This window comes from Camelus ferus, chromosome 13 (assembly GCF_009834535.1).
Source record: "Camelus ferus isolate YT-003-E chromosome 13, BCGSAC_Cfer_1.0, whole genome shotgun sequence".
Lineage (NCBI taxonomy): Eukaryota > Metazoa > Chordata > Mammalia > Artiodactyla > Camelidae > Camelus > Camelus ferus.
Window position 1 is genome coordinate 21,305,317 of NC_045708.1, and position 20,188 is coordinate 21,325,504.

General features: G+C 46.9%; 1 long non-coding RNA gene across 1 annotated transcript; it reads left to right on the forward strand.

The window, feature by feature from the left end:
* The first annotated feature begins 1,600 nt into the window (after window positions 1-1,600).
* LOC116668167 lies at window positions 1,601-4,010 on the forward strand. The gene is made up of 3 exons (XR_004325235.1): window positions 1,601-2,414; window positions 3,385-3,533; window positions 3,682-4,010. It is a non-coding gene; the product is annotated as an uncharacterized LOC116668167 (long non-coding RNA).
* The last annotated feature ends 16,178 nt before the right edge of the window (window positions 4,011-20,188 follow it).

Consider the following 20,188-nt stretch of genomic DNA (forward strand, 5'->3'; position numbering starts at 1 on the left):
AAGCTCTCGTGGAAAAGCACAGACCCTTCAGTGTCAGAGAGACCTGGGCTCCAGTCCTGGCACTGGCTTTTATCAGCTCGGAGAGCTTGATCGGGGGAGGCCACGTAACCTACCTGAGCCCCCACTTCCTTATCTGCAAGGTGGGACAGGGAAAGCTCCTTGCACTGTGATGCCTTAGGAGAGGGAACTTGCTTGGAAATGCTTCACGTAGCATCAGGCAGGTGGTCAGCTCTCCACATAAGCTCCTTCCCACCTTCCCTGGCCCAGACTGCACCATACAGGCAGCCCTTTCCCCAGAAGGCAGAGGTGATCCCTGGGATGGATAAGGCAGGCACGGGGCATCCGGGACGTTTTAATGAGGCTGATGAATTCAGAGAAAATGCGTGAGAGAAGTTAAGGAGCAATTCAAATTCACCAACTTATCTGAGTACAATTTTGTGTCGGGATGGTGAAAAGCACTCAACATGTAGTATCTCATTTAATCTTCACAAGGCCAACAAGATATGTTCTATTATTGTGACCTTCCATAGGGTGGGAGTGGAACTAACAGACACAAAGTGACTTCCCTGAGGTCACCTCTTGGTACCTAGTGGAGTCAGATTTTGAACCCAGGTCTGCAAAGTTCGTGGCTCGTAAGCCTCTGGAATTAACTACTCCACTGGGCTACCTCCATCAGCCTGAGGCCAGTGCCTGAAATGCCACCATTCATTCCTTTGAGAAGGAATGAGATAAAAAAGTGTGAAAATTCTACCCAATGCCTAGGACTGAGCAAAACTTCCACCAAAGTTTTGTTGAGAAACTGGTAGATTGGACGATGCAGACACAGAACGCTTGTCAGCAGCATTTGAGGTTATACCTTAATGAACTGGGGGAAAAAACCCACAATTTTGTTTTGGTGTTTCAAGGACCTCTGAGCTCCTTGGCTGCTCCTGCAGCTGAAACCCAAGGAGCTTACTTAGCCAAAGTAACTACTGCCAAAGTAATTACTGGGACTCCCAACCAGGCTTTGCTTGGCAGAATAAATGCTGCAGGTCAAACCACATGACTAAAGACGGTGTTTGGAATAAGTCTCGTTTCTCTTGAGGAATGAAAATAAACTACCACCTACCTCCATGGGGAACAAACCTCACTGACATGCCACAGAGGTAGCAGGGCCCCATCTATCTGTCCATAAAAAGCATCATTTTAAGGTGAGTTGTAGTCAATGCACTTCTATTCTTTGGGACCAGGTTAAGTATGGTAGCCAAATGAATCTGGCACTCGTGTTGAACGGGACATCGTCTGCCTTTATAAGGGCATAAGCAAGATGTACTCATTATGCCTGGATTCAGGGTAGGTTCCAACGCATCATTGCTCTGACCTGTCAGTTACTACATGCCAAGTCAAATGTAATGTTACATTCAAAACCACAGAGGAAAGAATTGAGTTCCCAAGAAAACAGCAAAAGCTTAACAATGTAAAACCTTAGATTTAACTTGGCATTAAACTAGCACTGCTTTACCGTAACACCTGGAGGCCCTGCCAACGTACATAAAGAGAATCACAGAAGGTTTTGATATTACCAAATATTTTAATGGCTTTAAAGATGTGGTGAATCAAAATGAACCATCTCCATTCCCCTAGCCCAGACTTATTCTCTAAATCAAGGCAAAATCCATTCTTATTTTCAAGGTAGAGCTTTCATAGTTCATATTCCTTAAGCCCCGATTAATAACATCAGATCATTCACTAATTTTGGCTGCTGGCTGTCCTTTCAGCCTTGTAGACAAAATTCCACAGATTTAATGTTGCATCACCTTCTTCAGACGCTCTTCAAACCAATCAAATTTGACATTCTCAACATTGTCTCTGTCAATAAAATCTGGCGTGGAATTAAGTAGAACCGACGGGGACCTGTTGTTTTCCTTCTCACACTGGACAACCAGAAGCCACTTGATTTGCATTTTAAAAGATGAATCGGAAAAGGGAGGCTGTTTCTCAGCCTGAGACTCTCAACAGTAGAGATGGAAAAGGAGGGAGAGTGAAAGCAAGAGTACATTGACTGTAGACTGCAGGGCGCTGACACCTCCCTTGATGGCTTTTGCCCTGACGGTGGTTCCAGGGGTGGGTACCTTTGGGGTGCTTCCCTCTGAATAAATCTGCTGGAGTAGGAGCAGTGCCAGAAGGAGCAGCCCCAGCTGGAGCAGGCTCAGCAGCCCTCTTTCCATGTCTGCTCTGTCTGTGCTCAGCGCTCTGCGGGCTGAGAGATCCCGAGTTTCAGACGGCAGTGGCGGCAGGCGGAGGAACAAGCGCTATCTCCAATCTCGGATCTCCCCAGGGACCTTTTATACCAGGGAGCATCATTACGTGGCGCCACCTCTGCCCACTGCCCACTGTCCGCCCCGCGCATGCGCCCCAGCCACCCGCCGGCACCGGTACCTTCATCCTCTTGCCTGACACTTTGCTTTTGAAACAAAACATGTATAAGCTGTTTAGAGTGCCTGGGCTCTATTACTTAGAAATCTAAGTTTCCTATTGTCTTTCTTTCAAGTAACATTATTTTTCTCCTGGTCCTGGCCCTGGTCCTTGAAAGTGATGCAGGTTTGTTGTTCATAGTTGATAGTGGAGGATATGACAAGAGGTTTATACTCGGAGATAATCACTGCGGATGCTTGGTATGTTTTTATGTAGTACATATACATGTCTCACGCTCAGTAGAGGCTTTGGACCCAGAACTTTTGCTTAACATCTATCATGAGCATGCTCCTGCCATTAAAAGCTCTTTGGAAAGATAATTTAATTTGTTTCTTTCAAAAGATCACACGGCGAACTGTGTGTGTAGAGTTTTATCCTCATCTTGTTTCATTTTTATTCTTCTGGAGTTGTAGAGAAGACAGAAAATACGCCACGGGGCTAGCCTTGGTTGTTCTAGGTGATAAGATTTTTGTATTTTCCAACTTTCCACACTGGTTAGATTTGTGGAGGTTGAACTAGTTGTTTTTTGTTTTTGAGGAGTGGGGTTGGTGGAATTCAAGCTAGAATAAACCAAAGTGGAAATTGCTTCTTAAAAAATTATAGATAAAAGTTGACAGTGAAAATTCAAGAATAATAACAGGAAGTTTGTGGGTAATAATGGAGCACTTATAGTCTAAATGGGAACTGATCCTCTTTGAAGGACTGGAATGGGGTTAAAAATAATGCAATCACTGATGTCTGAAATTGGGAGTATAACTTACAGCATGACATTTAATAGAAGTTTTTTAAGCCCTTGGCTTGGATTCTCTTTTCAGCTTGAAGAGAAACCTTAAATTTACTCAATATCCTTTGTCCTTTGTTTCCAATAATGAAAATATTTTCTTTATATCCCAGAACACTAAAACCTACTTTTCCTTTGTTTTTCCTAAGCCCCTGCTTCCTGCCTCTTCAGGAATCCAATTCCATTTTCTGAATCTCTAGAGGAAAGCCTGAAGAATGCTCATTCTTTTTGCCATTGGAGAGTTGCGCCCACAAGAACTGGATTCCAACTTGCTTACTTATTCTTTTTAGGGGGATAAGTAGGTTTATTTTATTATTATTATTATTATTATTATTATTATTATTTTAACTTAAGTGCTGAGGATTGAAGCCAGGACCTCATGCATGCTGAGCACACACACTCTACCACTGAGCTAAACCCACCCCACTGCTTGCTTATTTTTGCAGAAAGCGATACAGAGGTCGTGGAAGACGTGCTGAAGGCTGGAGAGACCACTGCATCTCAGTTGGTGCCTACGTCCACTTTAGTCCACAGTCAGACAAGAGGTGAGCGCAACGAAGTGACTTAGGGTGTTTCAAGGACAAGATTCCTCATAGATATAGCTTTTCCCAGGACTTCTTTTGACTCATTTTTAACAAACACATTAAATCCAGCTGTCCACGCCCAGCCACCTTCGCTTTTCTAACGACGTAACAGGGAGCCATGATGCATATTGTAGTTTTTTTTTTTTAATTATAGTCAATTACAATGTGTCAATCTCTGGTGTACAGCACAATGTCCCGTTCATGCATATTCATACATATATTTGTTTTAATTTTTTTTCCATTAAAGTTTACTACAAGATGTTGAATGTAGTTCCCTGTGCTATACAAAAGAAACTTTTTAAAATCTATTTTTATATATAGTGGCTAATATTTGTAAATCTCAAACTCCCATATTAATCCCTCCCACCCCCTTCCCCCAGTAACCATAAGATTGTTTACTCAGTCTGGGAGTCTGCTCCAGCCAAACTGAGGGTCTCCTCCAATGTGCCTGGAGCTTCCCCCACCCCACCCTGCCCCCAACACATTTGCATTTGCAGCCTCTCCACTCAGATGTCCTCCCTTTCAACAAGGAGTGAGCATATCTTAGTAGGGGTGGGGTGGTTATCGCCCCATAACAGAAATTTCTTACTCCACTTACAGAATTCCCTTTTAAGAAACAGAACCTAAACATGCCAGAGGCTTTCTTTCCTCCTCTCCTTCCCAGCTTGGATGCAATCACGTGATGAGTTTCCTGCAATCAGATGCTCTCCAGCCCAAACTTTGCAAGGAAATTTTCCTCTAAATTGACCAGAGTGAGTTTGTACTGTGTGAAATAACAATCCTGACTAGTAGGAAACAGTTCTGCCTGTTCAAAATTTCCCCATCTTTTAGGACTGAGTTAAAATACTGCCTCCCCTAGGAAGCCTTCTCTGGTCCCCACAGCCAGAAGCGATCTCTCCCTTCATCCAGTTTGCCCCTGGGTTTTATTTTATAGCTTTGCAGCTCTCTGAGAACAGATAAGAGTATGGACTTGGGAACTATGGCCTGAGTGCGACCCCTAGCTTTGCCACTCACTTGCTGTGTGACCTTGGGCAAGTTACTAAACTTCTCTGTGCTTCATCTGTAAAAGAGAGGGATAACAGCATATACCTCACAGGACTGTGGTGAGAATTATCACATGTGTCCATGAACAGCACTAGGGACAAAGCCTGGCCTATCATACACCATGCAGGTGTTTCTGTCACCTCCACTCACATCACTGCCACTGTCACCTGTGGTCCCCAGACCTGTAAAGTGCTCCCCACATCGTGTGAGTGCAGAGTTGCCCGTCAGGGACACGTCTGTCATTCCTGCTGGTGGCTCACAGAGCAGTTCACCAGCGTTTATTATCAGCTTTTCCACAGCTGACCTTCCCTGGCACCGGACCTTCACTGGCACCAAGTCCTCTCAGGCCCCCTGAAGCCATCAGTGTCCACCCTTTTCCTGCCGTCTCCATCGCAGCTACCCTGGTTTCATCTGCACCTGAACCAGTGCAGAAGCGTCTTAACTGATCCCCGCGTGCCTGCATCTAGATGCTTCTGAAGACCCTACTAAGCTCAGAGGAGACACACCAGCTGCATTGTTCTTGCCTCCTCTCAAACCAGCCTTTTAACTCTTTAATGAGGGCCTGCAGAGAGTCTACACCAGCCTCGGGCTGGACCCAGACCTCGTGGTTACAAATCACTCATCCCCATCAAAGGCTCCCATGTCCTCAGCCAGCGCAGCTGACACAGATGAGAGCCTTCCGCGCCTCCCATGGGCTCCTTTCTACGTGGATGGATGTGTGGGAGTTGGTGGAAGCAAAGCAGAGTGAGCCCGGGCCTGCGGGAGGGCCCAGGGCAAGAGCAAGCGGAGGCGGGTCCCTGAGCACCTGGCTGGGCAGCCTGTGACCATGAAACACAGACTCGGGAGGAAGTGTCTTTTCCAGCTGGGACAAGGCCCATGGGGGGCACGTAGTCCCTGGAGGCGGCATTTCTGGGTGGCTTATGGGGCCAGCGGAGCCCAGGGACTGACCCCAACAGGCCTGGGATTGAATCAGCTCTGCCATCTCCAGGCAGGGTGGCCTTGGCAAGTCCCATGGCCTCTGAGCCTCGGTTTCCACACCTGGGTTGGGGTGGGTGGGGCTGGAGGGGGCAGGGCAGGAGCTGGGCTCCCAGAGCCTTGAAAGCCAGGCTGAAGGTTGGGGTTGTTACTCTGAGGTGCTTTAACCAGCTGGGGGACAGGAGGGTTTGCCTTTCAAACAGACCACAAGGACCTTTATTTCAGCCCCGCTCTGTGGGTGGTGAGGACAAAACGGTAAAATGCTGCTGAAAAGCTCAGACCGGTGATGGCTCAGCAGTGTCCTGGGAAATGGCAGCAACTGTCCTGGGGTGGAGGCGGGTGGAGGGAGGCCCGATGAGCCGGAGGGCCGCAGCCCCTCTCAGGTGTCGGCACTGCACCCAGCACCTCACACATCTCACTGTGTCCTCACAGTCCTGGCTCTCAGCCAACACCCAATTCACAGAGGGAGAAACTGAGGCCCAGAGAAGGGCAATGGCTTGCTAGGAGAGAATTGTCCTAATGAAACAATTAAATGGATCATCTCAGGCAAATTACTGACATGGTGCCTGGCGTGTACCCAAGTGTCCATAAAAGGGTTTCTCCTCAGCATCCCTGGCCCTTTCAAGGTCACTGTCACTGGTTTTGGCTGCTGAGCATCCTTCGGGCACCATAAAGACATCACTGAAATGTGGGTGGAGGATGAGGGCAGTCAGCCCTCCCAGTTCTGTGTGGCCCCATCCTGCTGCCTGCCCAGCTGTGACCCAAGCCTCTGGCTGATGTACAGCCAGGCCATTCTCCACTGGCTCCTGGCCCCCAGGTGTCTCCTGAGGCCTATTGGGGCAGAAGTCGGAGCTGGTCCCCCGCCCGACACTGGACCCAGATCCCAGGGAGGGGCAAGTGTCAGCCTCAGCTGCAAGGGAGGGGGACCAGGTCCAGAGCAAGGAGGGCTTCTGCTCCCAGGCTGTACAGGGAGCAGGGGATTCCCACTGTCACCAGGAATCTGGAGAAGGGAACAGGGTGGCAAGGGGCCTGAGAATCAGGTCACGAGGGCCAGGTTGGAGGAATTGTGGGAAGCCCTGGTGCTGAGGAAGGACTTCAAGGAGCTGCCATGGGTGGACCCTGGGACCGGCTGGGATGCAGGGAGGACCAGAGAGGCTCATGGTATGGAGATTCCCTGGAGCTTTGAAGCTGTCTCCCTGCCCAGGCTCTTCTGCTCAACAGGCCCATGTCCCTGGGGGAAGGCAGGTCCTCTGCTCCTTGAGATTGCTCAGAGGACACCCACCTCCCTTATCTCCCAGTGCCTTGAGGAAGGAACCTGTGAAAAGTCTGCTGCTGCTGGTGACGGTCTGGGAGACAGACAACTTCCAACGGCTGACCGGTTGACCGTGGTTTACTGTGGGGAGGGCATGGTTTTCTAGGATGGGGAGGGGGCCAGAGCAGTACTGCTTGGAACCACGCAGTCCACCCCTCCTCCCCTCATTTTTTAGAGGGGAAACTGAGGCTCCAAAAGGAGAAGTGTTTTCTCAAGTTCCCACTGCAACTTGGAGACAAGACATCTCTTTTTCTCTCCTCCTCTCGATTTCTCTCCCCCTTTCTTTCTCCCCATGTTTTGTTTTTTGGTTTTGGGGTTTTTTTCTTGCTGTCCTCTATCTGTGTCTTGCCCCAGGTCACACAGAGGACCGTGTTGTGTGTGATCACAAGGTCCTGGGAGTCTGTGGACCTGAATTCAATTCCCAGCCCCACCACCTCCCGGCCATGTCACATGACAGGGGTCTCAGAGTTTCTTGGAGCCTCAGTTCCTACCTCGGAAACAGGGCTAATCTGAGAGCCTGCCTGGTAAGATTCTGGGAGCTAACCCAAAGAAAGGGTTTAGCACTGCGGCTGATCTACTTTGTGGGGAGAGATAGGCGGAGGGGAGAGACAGACAGACAGACAGACCAACAGAACAGAGCCAGAACCAGGCCTCCTGACTCCTCTTCCTCGGCTGCCGTGATGATGAAGTGATGATAGAGGACCCACTCTTTGTTGGACCTGTCCTAGATTGTACTTAAAGGACAAGTGAAGGTGATGGGGTCACAGGGGGCGGGGGTTGGTCTTCTGACCAAAGGAGAGTGCAAGGTGTGCAATGATTGCATATCGGTGTCCAAGTTTTTGCAAAGCTAGTTGTAGAGAAGTGGGAAGCAACACCTTGCTTTTGGGAACAAATCCTTCTCTGACACCAGCGTGAGGACAGTCCTCCACCAGCCACTGAGAAGCCTGGCCCAGGGGCAGCGGGCCCATCCACTGCTGGTGTTTTCTGGTGGAGCAATGGGATGAAAAGTGAGAGGGGTGGGTGGGGACTGTCTTATATCAGGTGGTCAAGGAAGGCCTCTCAGAGGAGGTGACATTGAGCTGAGATGGTCATAGACTCTCAGGACTGATCCTCCAGCCCAGAGTCACCACCTGGAATCCTCTTTGAATATGGAGGTGACATGTTCAGGTGAGAGGGCAGGGCAAACACGATGCTGGCACTCAGGCCTAGAGCCAGGGCCCATCGGGACTGAGGGGGACGGAGTCCTGGCAGAGTGCTGAAGTGAGGCCCAGCGAGGGCAGAAGCTACCCAGCTCCAGTGACTGGCAGGGCCACACCCAGAGTGGTCAGACCTCCTGATCTTTCACGAGAAAAGGAAATCGAATTTTTACGTGATAGCCTAATTTTTAAACACTGGGCCTGTACCTCTGGCCCCTCCTTTCTCTCCCACCTTCCTTCAGTCCCTTCCGTGCAGAATGTTAATTTTCAGAAATCTTACCAAGCTTCTGACATTTACACTTTGGAAAGAGAATATTTTCTATTTCTCTGTCCCAGGCTGCCGAGTGAGATTTCTCTGGGGGTCATGCCTGCCCTTCTGGAGGGGAAGTACCAGGACAGCACTGGCTTTTTGGAGCCACTTACAGCCACCAATATTTATTGAGTACCTACTGTGTACCAGGCCAAGAAGGTATTATCTAGAAAGGCAACCTACCAAATGGAAGAGAATATTTAAGAATCATATATCTGATGAGGGTGTTAATTTCCAAAAATATATACAGAACTCATACAACACAATAGAAAAAGAAAAATTCCAGTTTAAAAATGGGGAGAGTCTCTGAGTAGATATTTTTCCAAAGAAGACATACAAATGGCTAACAGGTACATAGAAGGTCCTCAACATCACCAATCAACAAGGAAATACAAATCAAAACCACGATGAGCTCTCATTTCACACAGAATGGCTACTATCAAAAAGACAAAAGATAACAAGTGTTGGTGAGTCTGTGAAGAAAAGGGAACCCTCCTGCACTGTTGGTGGGCATGTAAATGGGTGCATCCACCCTGGAAAACAGTATGGTGGTTCCTCAACAAATTAAAAAACAGAACTGTCATATGATCCAGCAATTCCACTTCTGGGCATTCTTTCTAAAAAAAAAAAAAAAGAAAACACTAAGTCAAAAATATATGCACCCCTAGGTTCATTGCAGCATTATTTATAATAGTCAAGACATAGAAGCACCCTGAGTATCTGTCAATGCTTGAATGAATAAACAAATATATATATGTATCATAATGTGTGTATACATATATATTATATCTCATAGATTCAGAGAACAGATTGGTGGTTGCCAGAGGTGGGGGGTAGGGGGTGGGTGAAATGGATGAAGGTGGTCAAAAGGTACAAACTTCCACATATAAATAAGTCCTGGGGGTGTAATGTACAGCATTGTGGCTGTAGTTAATAATTCTGTATTGCATATTTGAAAGCTGCTAAGAGAGTAGATCTTAAAAGTTCTCATCACAAGAAAAAAAATTCTATAACTACGTATGGTGACGAATATTAACTAGACTTACTGTGATGATCATTTCACACTATATACAAATGTCAATCCATTATGTGTACATCTGAAACTAATGTGATATTATATGTCAATTACACATCAATGTAATTAATTATCAATTTTAAAAAAAATTATCTAGCCCAAAATGTTAATAGTGCTGAGTCTGAGAAATCCTGATCCAAGCTTCGAGGTCTGTGAGCTTACTGGTGCACTGAAGGATGTGCAGGATTTGGGCAGAACCAGAACTGGGGAGGGGGCATCCCAGACAGAGATAATAACAAGAACAAAGGCACAGAGTTAGGAACAGGGCATGTTTGAGGGGCCAGGTAGTGGGGCTGGGGTAGGAAGCTCAGGTCCAAGAGCAGAAGGGACGAGCACGGCTGCACAGATAGACTTAGCCCGTGTGGGTCGGGGGTCTTCTGTTGTAAGTGAAAGAAAACCCAGCTCATCGCGGCTGAGCTTAAAGGAGAACCCATTGGCTCATCTGAGTGAGCAGTCCAAGGGTGGGCAGGCAGGGATGGGAGGAGAGCCTGACCAAAGGAAAAAGTGCTGACCAGACCCAAGGAAAAAAAGATATTCATGAGATTCAACACAGACGGAGAGCTGACATGCGTCTGACACTGTTGTAAGCCTTCTACCTATGTGATCTCATTTCTTCTCACAACAACCCTAAGAGGGGTTGATTATGATTACCAGTTTATGGATGAGGCAGCTATGGCTCAGAAAGGTTAAGCAACATACCCAGGGTCACACAGCTGGTAGTAGATGGCAGAGACTAGATTTAGACTACAGTTTCAGAGTTTGGGACTTAAGCACTGCACTGCCCCACCCTCCTGCGTGGCTGTCACAAGCCTGATCATGGTGGCCTGGCATGAGAAGCTAAGTGGCTTCCTCCAGCAAGAAGTGAGGAGCTGTCAAATGTAGCAAGGGGTGAGGCCACCTGAGCTGTGCATTAGAAACACACTCAAAGGCAGTGTGGGGGCAGGTCTGGTGGGGAGGGGAAGGATTGGGCAGTGTCGGAGCAGTGTCCAGCCAGGGAGGGCATGACTCTGCAATGGGGAGGGTGGGGAGTCCCAAGGGAGATGCTCACTAAAATCCCCTCGGCCACTTGGCCTGTGCTGGTGGAACAAGGTAGATACAGGGCCAGGGCTTCAGGATGACTGATGACCCAGCTCTGAAGGTGCCTTTGGGTTTGTATCATTTTCCAGTTTATGCCCCTCGCTTCTAGCAGGTAGTAACTAGTCAGTGTAGGTCATCCATCTCCTGCAGCCTGGAGGCAGGGGCGGGGGCCAGCTGCAGGGAGGGCAGCGGCGGTTCTTTCCCCTGCTGGCTGGGGAGGCAGCAGGCTGTCATCCTCCCTCATTACTGTCCACCAGGAATTCTGTTCCCAGGAACTCCGAGAAGCCAGAATTTCCAGGGGTTGATGGAGAGCCATTGGCCAATAAGGTCCCTTCCTCAGTCGTAGAGGGGCTCTGGAATGGCAGGCTCAGCCTCACTGCTGGGCTCAGGTGTTTTATCTTGTCCCCTCAGATCAAAACGCACCAGTGACTCCCAACTCGTCACCTCCACCCTCACCACCTCAGAGCTGGCTAGTGATCAGGGGATTCAGTTTCCACAAACACTCAGCTCCATCCCTGACCTGTGGCAGGAACCAGGGAAGGAGGGAGGGAGGGCAGGAGGCAGATGCTCCGGCACGCCCCTCCCCTCCTGCCCCGCCCAGGCACCTGGTACGCCCCCTGCCCTCTCCCACCTAACAGCCACAGGAGCTGGAACAGCTGTGAAGCTACTGGTCTCAGTGAGACTGGCCCTCGCAGAATGGCCTTTTCAAGGACTGGATGTGCTAATTCTTAATCCAGAAATACCTGGAAGCTAGAATCCTGAATGTGGCCTCAGGATCCCATTGGATCCTCAGGGTCGCTCTGCCCCTCATTGGTTCCTTGGAGAGAGCTCAGTCTTTAGATTAAGGGGCCTCCCTTGGCCATGAGGAAACAGCCTGGGCGCGTGAAACTTCCAGGTTGTGTCCTTGAAGGGAAGGGCCTCCCATCCTCTCATCCCCACTTCCTTCTGTCTCACCAAGTGGATGGGGTCAGTACCTAAGGAATGCAAAGCAGCAAAATGGAAGGAGTCTCGTCCCCAACACAGTGGAGCCATCACATGAGCCCTAGAAAGATATACACTTCCATCCTGTTGAGGCCACTGATGTGTTGAGTCTTATTAACCACATCTCAGTAATACACTGATCCAGGCACTTAGCAGCTTTACACAGTAGCTGAGCATTCTCTGGAAAACCTATGCTGAGGTCCTGTGTGTCAGCTACCTCTTGGCACATAATAAAATAGCCCCAAACTTAGTGGTTTAAACAATACTCTTTCATTTAGTTCACATTTCTGAGAGTCAGCAAATTGGGCTGGGCTCAGTGGGCAGTTCTCTCCTTCTGCAGGTTGGCTGGGGGTTGGCTGGCTGTAGGCTGGGACAACTGGGAGCCATGGTCTCTCATCCTCCAGCAGGCTAGCCCAGGTGTGGGTTCTGAGCTGGTATAAACATGCACGACGGCACATGGTCTCTGGCACATCACTATTTCCACTGCATTCTATTGGCCAAAACAAGTCAAGGGGTGGGGAAGAGATTCCACCTCTTGGTGGGAGGAGCCATACACTTCCTCAGGGAAGCCCTCCAGGATCTAATCCCATCCCCCTGCCATATGTTCTCAGAGCTCCTGCACAGCCCCTCTGGTGAAGCTCTTTACATTTTATTCTTATGATTTTTCCAGTATTCTGTCTTCCTTACTTGACTGAGCACCAGGAGGACAGAATTCTTGTTTTCTTCACTGCAGACTGGCCAGTACCTCACTCGGTACCCGACTTGTAGCAGGCGCTGGGTATAGGTGCTTGTGAGTGATGAACCAACAAAGGAATGAATGAAAGGGACAAATGCAGCTCTTGGCCACACCCATGCCCCCACCCCACCCCACCACTGTGGACAGAGGACTTATGCATCAGCAGGGCTCAGGAAGCTCCTTTCACGCATTTATTTTCCACCCTCTTGCAAAGGTGTGTGGAGCCCCCAACCCCCGGCCTGAGCCAGAACTCCAGGGAAGCCACCTCCCATCTCTGTGCCATTGGGCAAAGTGCTCCACCTCTTCATGCCTCAGTCCATCTCAGCAACCACCCACCCTCCTGCCCAGAGCATCCTCAGATGATCAGTGATTGTACAGGTGAGAGCTAGAAGCTAGAGCAAAATGGCAGCTCTTGTAAGGCCTGGGGGAGGTAAATTTCATGAAGCACATGGCACCATGCCTGGGATGAGGGACCACCATCCATGTTAGTTATCATCAGGGTTAAGAAGGATTCAGAGCCCCAGCATATCCTCCTCCAGTCAGGAGTCTCACTGGGCATTGGGGGTCTCCTTTGGAGATGCCTCCTCCCAGACAACCCCTCAGAGAATTCCCCACCTCAACCCATTCACAGCTGCCTCAGGTCGGGCACAGCCATCCATGGAGCAAGGGAAAGGGAAGGAAAGGAAACTCACGATACTGATGGGGATGACGGTTATGAATGGGTGGATGTCCAGCCACCTATCCATCACCCCATCCCACCGAGAGAAGCTTTGGGCATGGGGACCCAGGAACCCAGGCATTCTCACCTCAGGGCTCACTCTGGCCCCCACTACCAGGCCTACTGGAGTCATCAAATAAATTCAACATTAGGAAAGGGGAACAGGGATGGAGGATTCAGCAGACACTTCCCTGAAATTCAATAGTAATAAAAGAGAAAAATGGACCAGCTGACTCCAGATAACCAGCCCCAGAGAAGTAATTTCTCCATCCTGAGTGAGGATGCCGGTGGCAGAGACACCTGCCCAGGTAATTCATCAGCTGCAGATTAATGGACCCCTCAGAACATCTGCACACGTCTCCATCGGGTTTCTCAGGACACTTTTATTTAGATTTCATCAGGACTGTTTTTCTCTGTTATCCCTGAGCAAGGAAGCAGGGACCTCACTGGGGGCACAATTGAATATTGATTTACCAACAATGACTCAGAGGGAAACATTCCATTCAAGTGAACCAATTGTTTCCAACTGCCCCGAGACCCCCCCAGGGCCTTGGTTTCCCCCATGAGTCACTGAGCTGCTGGTTTCACATGAAGCAAATGAGAGCCCAGCTCACAGGGAATAAGGCTGTGTTGTGTAGAAAATGCCTATTTCCTCACCTGTAAAATGGGAATAAAGTCATGGGCTGACAGACTCTCCCATTTGACTCCTCAAAATCTTTTTAAATGAGCATAGGTTGTTGTTCTTGTTTTTGTCCTGAGAAAATAAAGCCTTAGCAAATCTATGAAGAATGAAGTCATGCAAAATATGTCTTCTGACAACAATGGAATAAACGCGGAAGTCAATGGTAGAAGGAAAACTGGAAAATCGGCAAATACCTGGAAATTAAACAGCATAAACAACCCATGGGTCAAAGAAGAGATTGCGAGGGAAATTAGAAAAATCTTACGACAAATAAAAATGAAAATACAGCATATGAAAACTCATGAGATGGAGCAAAAGCAGTACTAAGAGGGAAGTTTATTCCTCTAGATGCTTACATTAAAAAGAAGAAAGATCTCAAATCAACAACCTATCTTTACACCTCAAGGAGAAATATTTTTAAAAACTAAGCACAAAGTTAGCAAAAGGAAGAAAATAATAAAGACTAGAGAAGACATAAATAAAATATAGAATAGAAAAACAATAGAAAAACAAAATTGAGTTGTTTTTTATAAGATTAACAAAATTGGCAAACCCAGCTAGATTAAGAAAAAAGAGAAGAATCAAATAACTAAAATCACATATTAAAGAGGGAACATATTATAACTGATGCCACAGAAACATAAAAGCATCATAGAGAATGCTACAATTATACACCAGCAAATTTGATAACCTGTAAGGAATAGAAAATTTCTAGAAACATGCAACCTATCAAGACTGCATCATGAATAGAAATTTTTCCAAAGAGGAAATGCAGATGGCCAATAGGCACGTGAAAATATACTCAAGCATCGCTACTCATCAGAGAAACGCAGATTAAAACCACAATGAGATGTCACCTCACACCTGTCGGAATGGCCATCATCAAAAAGAACACAAATAGTGAATGTTGGCATGGATGGGGAGAAAAGGGAACCCTCATACACTGTTGGTGGGAATGTAAATTGGTGCAACCATTGTGGAAAACAGTATTAGGATTCTCAACAAACTAAAAATAGAACTACCATATGACCCAGCAATTCCACTCCTGAGTATATATCTGAAAAAAAAAACCCACTAATTTTAAAAAGATATATGTACCCCAATGCTCATAGCAGCATTGTTTACAATTGCCAAGATATGGAAGCAACCTAAGTGTCCATCAACAGATGACTGGATAAAGAAGATGTATGTGGGAGTGTATATAATGGAATACTACTCAGCCATAAAAAACAATGAAATTTTGCCATTTGCAACAACATGGATGGACTTGGAGAGTATTATGCTAAGTAAAATAAATCAGACAGAGTAAGACAAAGACTTACGGTATCACACATAGAATTTAAAAAACATAACAAACAAGTCAATATAACAAAAAAAAAAAAAAAGCTGACTCACAGATACAGAGAACAAACCAGCAATTACCAATGGGGAGAGGGAAGAGGGGAGGGGCAATACAGGGGCAGAGAATCAAGAGGTACAAAGTATTATGTATAAAGTAAGCTATAAATATGTATTGTACAACACAGGGAATATAGCCAATATTTTATAATAACTATAAATGGAGTATAAACTTTAAAAATTGTGAGTCACTATATTGTACACCTGAAATTTATATAATATTGTACACAACTATATTTCAATAAAAATAATAAAATTTAATTTAAAAATTTAAAAGAATGAATCATGGAGAAATAAAAAGTTTGAATAGACCTATAAGTAGTAAAGATATTGAATTAGTAATCAAAACATATCCCAACAAAGAAAACCTCAGGACCCATTGGCTTCACTGGAGAATTCTGCTAAACATTTAAAGAAAAGTTAATGTCAATCCTCATGAAAATCCTCCCAAAAAATTGAAGAGGAGGAAACTTCATTTCATGAGGTCAGCTTTACCCTTATGCCAAAACCAAAGACACTACAAGATAAAAAAATTACAGGCCAGCATCCCTGAAGAATACTGATGCAAAAATCCTCAACAAAATACTAACAAACTGAATTCAACAGCACATTAAGTAGATTACACACCATGACCAAGTGGAATTTATTCCTGGAATGCAAGATGAAAATCGATCACTGTAATACACCACATTAACAGAATAAAGGGAGAAAAACACATGATCATCTCAACTGATACAGAAAAAGCATTTGACAAAATTCAAAACCTCCTCATGATAAAAAAAAAAAAAAAAGCCACTCAACAAACTAGGAATAGAAAGAAAGTACCTCAGCCTGATAAAAGCCATATTACGAAAGTCCACAGAAAACATCGTACTTAATGGTGAAAGACTGAAGGCTTTCCCTCTAACCCCAAGAACAAGGCAAGGATACCCACTATTGCCATCTGTATTCAACATACTACTGGGAGTCCTAGCCAAAGCAAGTCGGGAAGAAAAGGAAGTAAAAGACCCAAAAAGTTGCACACTGAATCTTACAGTGCTTGTTTATTATTTCCAAAACTTGGAAGCAACCAAGATGTCCTTTAGGAAATAAACGGATAAACTATGGTAAAGCTGGACACTGGAATAGTACTCAGCACTGAAGAAAAATGAGCTTTCAAGCCATGAAAAGACATGAAGGAAACTTAAATGCACATTGCTAAGTGAAAGAAGTCAATGTGAAAAGGCTATATACTGTATAATTCCAACTGTATGACATTCTGGAAAAAGCAAAACCTTATGATCATCTCAAGAGATGCAGGGGGAAAAAAATGCACTTGATAAGTTCTCTGCAAACTAGAGAATAGAAGAGAACTTCCTGAAACTGATAAATAGCATCTACAAGAAACTTACAACTAACATTATACTCAAGGATGAAGGACTGTTTGCCCCTAAGATCAGGAACTAAGCACGTTCCGCTCCATTTCAGGCTGCTCCTGACATTCTTACCTCCATCTGTCTTGGCTGCTGTCAAGGCTCACTGACCCAAGCCCACTCTCCAAAAGGAAAAAAAAAAATAGACTAAAGGAAGGAAATAACTGCAACCTGCCCCAGGGGTTCACAAGTCCCCGACATCAGAGGCAGGAACATCCTGGAAAATGGGGTGGATGACCTTGGACTTGATCTCGCAGGGTTTCTCTTTTGTGATGGCTTCCAAAGCCATCATATCAACATATTGCCCTTTTTTTTTTTTAATTAAAAAAATGACACTTTCAATGCAGAAGCCCAGTGATGGGGAAGAGAAAAGAGGAGATGTTCTTGCAGACCTTCCTGGGCTCCCCACCAGCCTGGGACACCAGCGGCACCTCTCCAGGAGCAATTGCTGGTGGGATATGCAGACAGTGAGAACGATTCCACAAAGTTGTCCCTGATGAGAGAGTCCCAGCCACGTTCTTCTGTAAGAGCTGCCTCTGCGAGAGCATTTACAGAGTCCATCTCCCTTTGAACAGGGATCTCATTCATCTTTGTTCTTCCACGGTGCCCAGCACAGTGCCCAACACTGAACAGGAGTTTGAGAAAATGCTGATTAAATCGAACAGAACTTGAGACAGAAATTGAACAGACATTTTAGGTTGCATCAGAGCATGAAAAGAAAATGTTTGAAAATCAAAACCCTTTCCTGATGCTCCCTGGAGAGCACAGCACTTCAAGGAAGCCTTTGGCAAATCCGTTTGTAAAGTGCAGAAGTGTGGAACTCCTTTGTGCGGTAAATACCCCTGGCTCCTGATACTGCAGATTTATATATGCCGGCATATGTATATAGGTGTGTATATAATATGGATGTTGAATATAGAATATTAATGTATTAATATTCAATAAAGTCTACCATGACAAATGAAGCCTCTTTCTAATCATCTCTCTAGCCTCATCCCTCCCAGGGTTTTATTTAGGAATTGCTCAGATTAGAAACAGTTTATCCTCTCAAGATCAGATAAAACTGGTTAATTTTTTAATCGTGAGGCAAGAAATTCAGGAAACCAAGAGACAGCATCTGGCCCAAAGAGTTTCTCTGTCCTTCTATTCCCTAGGAAAAGCAGTGCCCAAAATATGTAGTTATTGTCCCCACTGTCCCCACCCTCAGTCTACACTGGAGAGTATCTGACTGGTCTGAAGCCCAGAGTCACTCACATTACTAGATTTTGGGATGGGGGAGTGGGTAACTAGATGAGCCTCTACCAGCAAGTCTGGATAACTTCCTAAAGTGGGGTTCTGGCCTCAGGGTAGAAATAGCGCCCAGGGTTCACATCTACTCACATATCTCTTATCTCATTCAGGACACTGAATTTTTTTAATCATAACAGAAATGTGAAGAAGCAGAAAGACTCTCAGAACTCTACAGAGCTTTGCGTGAGAGTGATCTATGTGGTCTCTGGCAGTTTTAAAACATGTCTGCCCTTCCAGCATGTTGAGTCACGAGGAGGTCAGTTACAGAAGGACCCTACCACACTGGACTCTGGCCACACTGTGCTCCCACTCAGGACCCGGCACGGACAGGCCTCCAAAGGCCATGGGAACCCCCAGGAACAGAGTGATTGGACAGCATGGTGATGAAAAGTATACCCTCCCTTCCCTTTGGCCACCATGACCCATGCAAGGTTAGTCAGTCATGAATCAGCCCTGCTAGCCAAGAGGAAGGGCTCAGTAGAGTCTTAAGTCTAATTTTTTTCATCATTATTAATAACTTCTAATCACACGAGAACTTGTGAATACATTTTTTCTTTTTTTTAAATGAAAGAAATAGGGGGAAAAAATGGTCCTTAAGAAAAAAATTAATCAAACATGTCTGCAAATTCCCTGACACTCCTCCTATTGAGAGGTGGGTCTTATGTCGCTTTCCCTGAAAAGGGCCAAGCTTTGGCAACTGGTCAACCAATGGACACAGGTGGACTTCCCCAGTGACTCTCTAGACCCCTGAAAGTCTCACTGAGGATGTCATCGGGCTCAAGGCCCAGGATCTCATCATGTAAACCGGGTCCAGGTGCAGATGAGCCCCTGGGTGCAGCCCAGTAAGTGCAGGTTCCCTAGGGAAGGAGGAGGGAAGGAAAACAAGAGTAGAAAAGTCTTTTGAGGAATGTTACAGGAGTGTACGCGTGACATGGGGTTGTGATGGAGAAATAGCGGCATGCCCTGCACACTGATGGGAACGACCCCCATGGAGAAAGGAATTTTGATGACCCAGGAAGGGAAGTGTAGCTGGTGCGATGTCCTTGAGCAGGCAAACGGGGTGGGCCCTTGCACACCAGTGACCTTGATGGGGCACAGAGAGATCCTTTCAGAGAGCCCCAGACCCGTGATAGATTTCCCCTAGGGTCTCCCAGCACAGGAGCACATCCTTCCTTTGACAGGAGGCTGGTTTTAGGGAAACCACTGGCCAGCTTGGGAGCCAGGAGAACATCAATCACACAGAGCCGTGTGGCATTGAGATCTGAGCTGAGAGGTGACTTAAGATCATCTAGTTAAATCCTCTCGTTGTGCAGACGTGAAGTCCAAGGCCCAGGCCACTCAGTGACTTAGAGGCAGAGTCTGGTTCCCCACTCTGAATCCAGTTGTCTTCCTCAAAGATTAGATGTGCTTCCTGCCCACATGCCCCAGCCTCTCTCCTTCCCTTTAGAGTTTTGACTGTCTTTACAGTAGGTCCTAAGCAGCAACCCTACCCCCGGAAGCCTTGAAATCTCTGCGTGCGTGCCACGCCAGCCACCTTCAGGCACCCAACACGTCCTCCAGTTCTTCCTCCAGTGCATCTCCCATCTCCCACTCCCTCCCCCCAGCCTGTGTCCCTGCCCCTGGGTGATCATCAGCATCCTACTAACCTCCCAGCCCCTCCCCAGCCTTGGGGGAACACCACTTGTCTCTGCATCTGCAGGGAGAGCCTGTGACAAATAGGGGTAACTCCCTTACCAGCTGCAAAGCATCTGGTTCTCTGCCCAGGGCTTCTCAGAGCTTTTAATGCAGCTGGTAACCAAGAAGGTGAAGCCCTGAGTCTGCCTGGCTGCTGTCCCTGCACCCTCAGCAGGAAACTTAATCTCCACATACCCTGGTTTCCTCCCCTGTAAAGTGGGGCAATAACAGAACCCACAGCACAGGGTTGTTGTGAGGACGGAATGAGTTCAGAACAGTGTCTGATGGAGGAGACACCTGTGACGCCTTTTGTTGTTCCCACCTTTACCTCCATCATCACACCACCCTCAGGGAGAGAAGATGGGCTCCTGTCTCGATCCTGAGACCAAATTCTCACCTCAGACCCTTGCCTGGAGCAAGGGCCCCCATACTTGGGTCACAGCCTTGCTTCTGCAGGCCCCATCCTCCCCTCTCACCCCCATCTCAGCT